Raw genomic sequence first — 10276 nt, 5'->3', positions numbered from 1 at the left:
CATAGACAAATGCAAGCGCTATTGACATGGACTGATGTCATGCCACCACAGACAGATGTCATGCCACCACAGATGTCACCATAAACCGATGACATCCCACTGACAGACCAGCTGACTGACAAAGCTCAACACAAATATTCCCATGAAATCCACGCAGCTCAGTTTGCTTCTGTAACTCCTTTGTTTTTTTTGTGTTTTTTTTTCATTTTTCCTTGAGAACTGGTGAGAAGTATTATTGCACAAAAACTATTTTGTTTCTATGCACACAAGATCTGGATGTTTCATGAACAAAATGCCATTACGTTCCAAAGATGTGTTATTTTTTGTAGCGCTGAATGTATGATCACACATTATATGACTGAATGTTTAACGTATGGTCACACATGATATGATAATGACTGAATGTTAAATGTATGATCACACATTTATACGACTGAATTTTTAATACCATTGTATGTCATAAGATCACAGATTTATATGAACTGTATGCTATATGTATGATTTAATAATGCTTATATGACTGAATGTCATATGTATGATGACATATTTATACAACTGAGTACCATGATAACAGACTGAACAAACGTACTACTTTAGAGAATAACATGAATGGTAGCAGGGAACCAGCCTGTCCACAGCTGGGTAGGTGGGTGCTGCTCTTGTTGCTAATCTATGACAACAATTCACTTTATTCCTGTAGGCTGTAGGGGAACAGACAAATGTGATTGGTTTATAAATTTGTATGATTGGGGTGAAACATACAACTAATGGTGAGAAATGATTACAGGGTAAAGTATCTGACTGACTAGTGTAGATATAACCCTCTGGCATAGGCTTACAGCAGTGGTACAGTTTAATTATATAACCCTCTGGCATAGACTTACAGCAGTGGTACAGTTTGCTTGTAATTGTAACAAACACACTGTTGTTTCTTCTAGCCTATTTTACTGCTTAAAACAACAGGAAAAGTAGAGACATAATGTAATCATATGGACTGAAGCTTAAATCAGCTGACTTAAACAATTTTTTTCAATCATTAATTTGTTAATCCAAAGTTTTTATGAAATGATTTAGTAAATAATTATTTGGAATATTTTAATTTATAACTATATTTTTAATTTAAATTATTATTTTTAGGCATTTTCCCCCATAGTAACCTGCACCCTTCCTATTTAATCTAACTAGACATTTAGAGTGACAGGTTCAACAACTGTAACAATTTGTTTGAGTCACCTACATTGACTGGTACATGCTAGTTAATTGGTTTCAGTGTCAATTTTATAATTCATATTTTAATTAGGCATATTTATTTTTTGCTCCCTATTTTCACATAGTAACATTTTTTAAACTATGTAACTAATGAATGTTACATAAACAAATTTTTAAGCACTTAGCAGTTAATCAGAGAATGACTTGAGAATGAAAGATGTTAAAACAAGGGGTGTATTAGACTAAGTAAATGACTTCCCATTCATGTTTTTATGTTTACTCCAGTAGTAGATGTGTGTCACATGATCTGACACAACAACATGATAAAAATAGCTGTCACATGATCTTGTGTTACATCAGGTACTACTGCATTGATGTGGTCACATGTTTGTCACATGATCTGACACAACAACATGATAAAAATAGCTGTCACATGCTCTTGTTGTGTGACATCAGACACTACTGCATGTACGTGGTCACTGTTTTCATACAAGAATTATTTATGTATATTTACACTGATCTATTTATTTGAGAGTACAAATGCTGGTATACTATATTTATTGTTACTTGATGTAAACATTTGATGTCACCTCTTGTATAAACTTGTATGTCAGTCAGAAGGCCAATAATGTTTTAAGCTAACCTTCTGCACGTTTTTTATTGAAGTTAATCTACTTCTAAAACATCTTTTGGCTGTCCCCAAGACAGTGCTATTTCCCCTACCAAAAATTTTTTTAAAAAATTCTTTTTTTACTTATTATTCTGATGTCTGTTTATAATTTATGTACTCCCATGGTCTATTTTTTAGATGGTATTTACAGGTGTAATTAGATAATTCATATACATTATTAGTGACCATTGTGGAATTTGCTTCAAGTAGATGTTTTATTTTTCTGTTAATGTTTTTAAATTCCTAGCATTGTGTTCCCCATCAAGCTTTAAACCATGACCTCCCAAATTTTCTCATATGACCTTAATGTACCCAGATGACCCCCCCACTTGTTCCTATATGATGTCAATCTACCCAAATGACCCCCAATTTCCCTGCATCACATGTTCTCAGATGACTCCCCCCCCCCCCCCCCTCATGTTCCAAAATGTCTGCCACTGCTCAAATTAATTTCTCCTGTCCTTCCACTTTGGAGAGAAGTAAAATATATGTTAGGTACCAAGTAACCTTGAAGTCAATTGTACTTTATTGTAGGGGTGTCAGGTCAAGCCACATTGGATTGTAGGGGTGTCAGGTCAAGCCACATTTGATTGTAGGGGTGTCAGGGCTAGACACATTGGATTGTAGGGGTTTCAAGTCTTGACATATTTTACTGCAGGCGTGTTGGTTAGATGTCTTGTTACATTATATTGTAGGGGTGTATTATCAGGACTAGGCACATTTAAATAATAATTCACATGTGTGAGATTGTTCTTATAAAGGAAATGCAATAATATTATATTTAGACACTTCTAATAGACATTTATTTAATACACATTTTAGAATATTCATTTATATATATATATATATATATATATATATATATATATATATATATATATATATATATATATATATATATATATATATATATATATATATATATATATATATATATATTGTCTTTATAAATATTTGAATGAAAAATGAACAAATATTGGTCTTCTACTCTACCATATTGCCTGCCTTTTCTATTTAATTATTGTATTGGTTATGTCCCTTTGATTACTTCTATTCTAGTCATATCTTTAAGATTTACTGGTTGTTTGTTTCTGGTACATTGTATGTTCACATGATCACCCATCAAATTGTTCATAATGTTTGATGTTTTATTTTTTTCTATGTATTTGATAAGTCATTTTTTACACACACTTTTTTCTTGTTTTTTAAAAAAAAGAAATTTTTAAATAATTTTATTCACTATGATTACATTTTATTTTGCAGTTCCTAGAATTAATTGATATGAAGTTAGGATTGATTGATTCAATCACAGGTTTGATTAATAAGAGGATAGTTTTAATTGATTATAAATAAGGTTTTATAATTAAAGTTATTTCATTTGAGTTATAACATTAGGTTATTTGAATACTAATTTTTTTTTTAATAATACAATTGTTTAGAGATGATATATAGTTTACACAAGTAAGCTTTGTGTATACTACTTAATTTTCTAATGGAAGGAAGTTTGTTTTGATCTTTGTTTCAGATTTCCCTCTCTGTATTTAGATCTCTTGTGCCTATGTGTACTGTGTTGTACTGCTTCATATTTCTGATGGTTGAATTTTCTTAATGTGTTCTACAATACTTAATGATCCTATTCCAACACTCATATTTTATATTTCTATACCATCAAATTTTCATCCAATGATCATCTATTTTTGTTAATGTGGCCATGTTTTAAACTTTGACCTCTGAACTTTGACCACCAATCCCTGCTCCATCACTGTCCCAGTATTGGTTGCCCCTGTGTAAGAATTCCAGCGGCCATCTTGTTTTATGACTACTTAAGCACAGACTTTGGTGTAGCCTGTTGATCTATTTTTATCTCTGTCATCTCCTAGTTTACACACACAAAATGTCTCCGCAAGAAATGTCCATTTATTTGTTCCCTGAGAGAATAAATACATCCTGATGTAATGTGCTTTGTTTTTTATTGGGGTCACTTTGTGGTCACTGGTGTAATGGGGTAAATTTGGGGTCACTTGTGTAATGGTGTCACTTTGTTGTCAGTGGTGTAATGAGTCACTTTATGGTCACTTATGTAATGGTGTCACTTTGTTGTCAGTGGTGTAATGTGGTCACTTTGTGGTAACTGGTTAAATGGGGTCACTTTGTGGTCACTGGTGTAATGGGTCACTGGTGTAATGTAGTCACTTTGTGGTCACTGGTGTAATGGGGTCACTTTGTGGTCACTGGTGTAATGGGGTCACTTTGTGGTCACTGGTGTAATGGGTCACTGGTGTAATGTAGTCACTTTGTGGTCACTGGTGTAATGGGATCACTTTGTGGTCACTGGTGTAATGGCATCACTTTGTGGTCACTGGTGTAATGGGGTCACTTTGTGGTCACTGGTGTAATGGGGTCACTTTGTTGTCGCTGGTGTAATGGCATCACTTTGTGGTCACTGGTGTAATGGGGTCACTTTGTGGTCACTGGTGTAATGGGTTCATTTTGTGGGCACTAGTGTAATGTGGTCAGGGGCGGAACTACAGTGCCGCCAGACCCCGCAATGCGGGGTGGCCCAGCCATTTAGGGGCCCACAGCCGACCATAATATTTTTTTTATAGTTAAAAAAAATAATTTTCTTGCATTTTTGACCTGATGGTTGTTTTGTGAAAAAAAAAGATTACTGTAGCTGCAGTTGGTTTATCTTTATTCTATAGACACCATCCCACACTCTTGTATATTCTTTTTCCCATTGTTTTTAAACCATTGTGAAAGCCGAGTCCTCTTTCTCCTACAATCAAACTTATCAAAGATAAGAAGACTTTCAAACCACCTCTATGACTTATTTCCCTTTTTTAAATAGTCAAATCGGGGTGCTCAAAAGCTCCTTTAAATAGATTTGTACTAAACATATTAAAAAAAGCAATGACTTCTCTTAATTATTTTTTTAAAGTTCTTACTAAAGAATAACATTGAATAAAAAGGAAAAGTATTTAAAATGAAAAATATAAATACTAACAAACATAAAAATAAACATAGAACGAGACACCATTATTTATACAAAGCTTTCATGGTTTATATTCTTTTGACCTGCTAGAGGTTTCGAGGTCTTAAAGCAGAGATAAAATAAAACTGATTATTACAGAACACACAAAAGCACTAACTCACATGACATGATGTTTTAATTGAAAAAAAAACCCCACATTTATTTTGTTCATAACCCGAACAGGCCAGCAATGAGTATCATATGTTCGTATTTAGTGTTTGTATATATATATATATATATATATATATATATATATATATATATATATATATATATATATATATATATATATATATATATATATATATATATATATACATATATATATATATATATATATACATATATATATATATATACATATATATATATATATATAAATATATATACATATATATATATATATATATATATATATATATATATATATATATATATATATATATATATAGAGAGAGAGAGAGAGAGAGAGAGAGAGAGAGAGAGAGAGAGAGAGAGATATATAGATATATATAGATATATAGATAGATAGATATATAGGCCTATATAATATATGTATATGGGGGAAGGGCCTAAAAAATTTTTTTTGCGGGGTGGCCCTTTTTTTCTAGTTACGCCACTGAATGTGGTTACTTTGTTGGGTGGTCGGGTAGCTTAAGGAAATTTAAAAAAATAAAATAAAAAAGTAACAAAATAGTTTACCGCGGGACAACACACCTCTCTCAAAGTGAAATATATTGGTGGGGAGTGTAGGCAACTCTTACGGGAGGTCCTAATTGACGTCACACTTCTAGTGGATGGAAGAGACTGTGGGTCTGTAGTAACTATGTGACAAGGGCGGGGGGGGGGGGGGGGAAGGTAGGGGGCAGGTTCAGAAACTGACCACACGTTGGAGTTTAAAAAACAGCGCTAGAAACTTTAATTTAGCCGTTATACTACGTTGTTATGACATTATTTTGTACATTGATATAAAAAGTTATCTCAGTCAATATTTTAGAAAGAATTCGCTAGTTTAGTTTTTTGAACAATTGCAAATTTTAACGAGATGAGCTGTGACGTCATGGGGAGGGGAGGTTTATGCTAGGGGAGATGGGTGTGACAGAGGATGATCCCCCCCCCCTCAGGGCTCGTTTATAAGTGACGTCACCCAATTGTCACTGATTTTTTTTACAGTAGACGTCATCAATTAAATTTCACATTTTTAAATCATACACAATTCTAACAAGTGCATAAATTAGCCTGCGTCACATTTCTAACCAATTTCTAACTCTTCACAAAACGTATTCTAAAACCCGTTACATCATTAAAAAAGTAGACCCCCCCCCCCCCGCCATAAAAAAGTATTAATATTTTCTCCATTCCCATCTTACGTGAGCTCATGTGTCCCGCACGAACAGCGGCCACCCCCAAAATAACGTGCAGGAAGTTATTGATTGCAAAAATATCGACCAATCAGTGGTAAGAAATAATATGGGTGTGGCCAGCCTTGATGGAAATGTCATGCTTGTTCTATGACAAGAGATTAGATCAAGCTCTGCCTAGCTGTGGGCTTGGTGGCCCGGACCACATGTTTGGTGGCCTGGACCACATGTTTGGTGGCATGGACCACATGTTTGGTGGCACGGACCACATGTTTGGTGGCACGGACCACATGCCCGGACCACATTTTGGTGGCACGGACCACATGTTTGGTGGCACGGACCACATGTTTGGTGGCACGGACCACATGTTTGGTGGCACGGACCACATGCACGGGCCACATGTTTGGTGACACGGACCACATGTTTGGTGACACGGACCACATGTTTGGTGGCACGGACCAAATGTTTGGTGGCACGAACCACATGTTTGGTGGCACGGACCACATGCACGGGCCACATGTTTGGTGGCACGGACCACATGTTTGGTGGCACGGACCACATGTTTGGTGGCACGGACTACATGTTTGGTGGCACGGACCATATGTTTGGTGGCACGGACCATATGTTTGGTGGCACGGACCACATGTTTGGTGGCACGGACCACATGTTTGGTGGCACGGACCACATGTTTGGTGGCACGGACCACATGTTTGGTGGCACGGACCAAATGTTTGGTGGCACGGACCACATGTTTGGTGGCACGGACCACATGCACGGGCCACATGTTTGGTGGCACGGACCACATGTTTGGTGGCACGGACCACATGTTTGGTGGCACGGATCACATGTTTGGTGGCACGGACCACATGTTTGGTGGCACGGACCACATGTTTGGTGACACGGACCACATGTTTGGTGGCACGGACCACATGTTTGGTGACACGGACCACATGTTTGGTGGCACGGACCACATGCACGGGCCACATGTTTGGTGGCACGGACCACATGTTTGGTGGCACGGACCACATGTTTGGTGGCACGGACCACATGCACGGGCCACATGTTTGGTGGCACGGACCACATGTTTGGTTTGGTGGCACGGACCACATGTTTGGTTTGGTGGCACGGACCACATGCCCGGACCACATGTTTGGTGGCACGGACCACATGTTTGGTGGCACGGACCACATGTTTGGTGGCACGGACCACATGTTTGGTGGCACGGACCACATGCACGGGCCACATGTTTGGTGGCACGGACCACATGTTTGGTGGCACGGACCATATGTTTGGTGGCACGGACCATATGTTTGGTGGCACGGACCACATGCCCGGACCACATTTTGGTGGCACGGACCAAATGTTTGGTGGCACGGACCACATGCCCGGACCACATGTTTGGTGGCACGGGCCACATGTTTGGTGGCACGGACCACATGTTTGGTGGCACGGATCACATGTTTGGTGGCACGGACCACATGTTTGGTGGCACGGACCACATGTTTGGTGGCACGGACCACATGCCCGGACCACATTTTGGTGGCACGGACCACATGTTTGGTGGCACGGACCACATGTTTGGTGGCACGGACCACATGCCCGGACCACATTTTGGTGGCACGGACCACATGTTTGGTGGCACGGACCACATGTTTGGTGGCACGGACCACATGTTTGGTGGCACGGGTCACGGACCACATGTTTGGTGGCCCGGACCACATGTTTGGTGGCACGGACCACATGTTTGGTGGCACGGACCACATGTTTGGTGGCACGGGTCACGGACCACATGTTTGGTGGCACAGGTCACGGACCACATGTTTGGTGGCCCGGACCACATGTTTGGTGGCACGGACCACATGTTTGGTGGCACGGACCACATGCCCGGACCACATTTTGGTGGCACGGACCACATGTTTGGTGGCACGGACCACATGTTTGGTGGCACGGGTCACGGACCACATGTTTGGTGGCACGGGTCACGGACCACATGTTTGGTGGCCCGGACCACATGTTTGGTGGCACGGACCACATGTTTGGTGGCACGGACCACATGCCCGGACCACATTTTGGTGGCACGGACCACATGTTTGGTGGCACGGACCACATGTTTGGTGGCACGGGCCACATGTTTGGTGGCACGGACCACATGTTTGGTGGCACGGACCACATGTTTGGTGGCCCGGACCACATGTTTGGTGGCACGGACCATATGTTTGGTGGCACGGACCACATGTTTGGTGGCACGGACCACATGTTTGGTGGCACGGACCACATTTTTGGTGGCACGGACCACATGTTTGGTGGCACGGACCACATGTTTGGTGGCACGGACCACATGCACGGACCACATGTTTGGTGGCACGGACCACATGTTTGGTGGCACGGACCACATTTTTGGTGGCACGGGCCACATGTTTGGTGGCACGGACCACATGCACGGACCACATGTTTGGTGGCACGGACCACATGTTTGGTGCATTCGTTTGGTAGCTGCACCACTATTTGTGACACCATTTTAAAGTCATTTAAATACAGGTCGAAAACGGAAGAAATCATTGACCCTTTTAATTATTAAATTTTAAATAGTAGCAATCTGATGTTGTAAAAAAAAAAACTGCACAGTGGCGGCACAAGGTCGGGTGTCACCACCCCTCCTCTCCACCACTTCCCCAAGAAAATTTAAATTTAAGAATACTTAAAACATCCACATTTTTTTGTAAAGCCCGACAAAAACCAATCAGTCAGATTATTATAATTAATATAATAAGTGACGGAAATAGAGTAAAGAACCACTTCCGGTAACCCCAAACCAATCTAAAGTTGCCAAAAACATATACTAATACTTTTATTCAAAATTTCGTTTATCTAACTTAAACGGAATTCGAGTTACAGGGTTTTGAGAAACCTTAGAATAGATAAGTACCACATCCAGTTGGGGGACGGAATGAGAGCAGTAGAGAGCAGGACTGCTAACCCGTAAGTCCCGAGTTTGAATCCGGGTTCGATTCAGTAGACCGTTCCTGACCGTTAGGGAAAGCAAAGTGCTGACCACACTATTTCTTCACACGCCGAGGTCACTTGCCCTATAGACCGTCAGGTTTGAAAGGGAACTTAACTTGTTTACATCCAGTTACCAGAAATCGCTCAATTTTGATGAAATATTTAGGTATGAAATTTCGTTAACCTAACTGAAACGGTGCTCAAGTTATCGTGTTTACTTTCAAACACACACACACACACACCAATATACATGCACACAATGTGACAGCCAGGCTACAACATCAACCTGTCTATAGCTGTGACAGCCATACCACACTTTCGCTAGCTGTGACAGCCATACCACACTGTCTCTAGCTGTGACAGCCATACCATACTGTCTCTAGCTGTGACAGCCATACCACACTGTCTCTAGCTGTGACAGCCAAACCACACTGTCTCTAGCTGTGACAGCCATACCACACTGTCTCTAGCTGTGACAGCCATACCACACTGTCTCTAGCTGTGACAGCCATACCACACTGTCTCTAGCTGTGACAGCCATACCACACTGTCTCTAGCTGTGACAGCCATACCACACTGTCTCTAGCTGTGACAGCCAAACCCACACTGTCTCTAGCTGTGACAGCCATACCACACTGTCTCTAGCTGTGACAGCCATACCACACTGTCTCTAGCTGTGACAGCCATACCACACTGTCTCTAGCTGTGACAGCCAAACCCACACTGTCTCTAGCTGTGACAGCCATACCACACTGTCTCTAGGGGGAAGGAGTGGTCTAGCGGTAGAGAGTTTGGACTGCTAACCTTCAAGTCTCGAGTTCGGATCCGGGTTTAAGTAGAATCTTCATTTGCCGAGGTCACAGAAACAAGTGAACTCTACTTCACTTGCCCTATAGACCGTCAGGTTTGAAAAGGGAACTTTACTTTTACTTTACACTGTCTCTAGCTGTGACAGCCATACCACACTGCCTCTAGCTGTGACAGCCATACCACACTGTCTCT

At 40.4% G+C, this 10276-nt stretch overlaps 1 protein-coding gene across 1 annotated transcript in view; it reads left to right on the top strand.

The window, feature by feature from the left end:
• Positions 1–10276, top strand: part of LOC131954116 (uncharacterized) — a 245497-nt gene that overhangs the window by 181042 nt on the left and 54179 nt on the right. The window lies entirely within an intron of this gene.

This window comes from Physella acuta, unplaced genomic scaffold (genome assembly GCF_028476545.2).
Source record: "Physella acuta isolate Inbredline_101_S28 unplaced genomic scaffold, ASM2847654v3 ptg000973l, whole genome shotgun sequence".
NCBI classification, from domain to species: domain Eukaryota; kingdom Metazoa; phylum Mollusca; class Gastropoda; family Physidae; genus Physella; species Physella acuta.
This window is presented reverse-complemented; position numbering and strand designations above follow the sequence as displayed.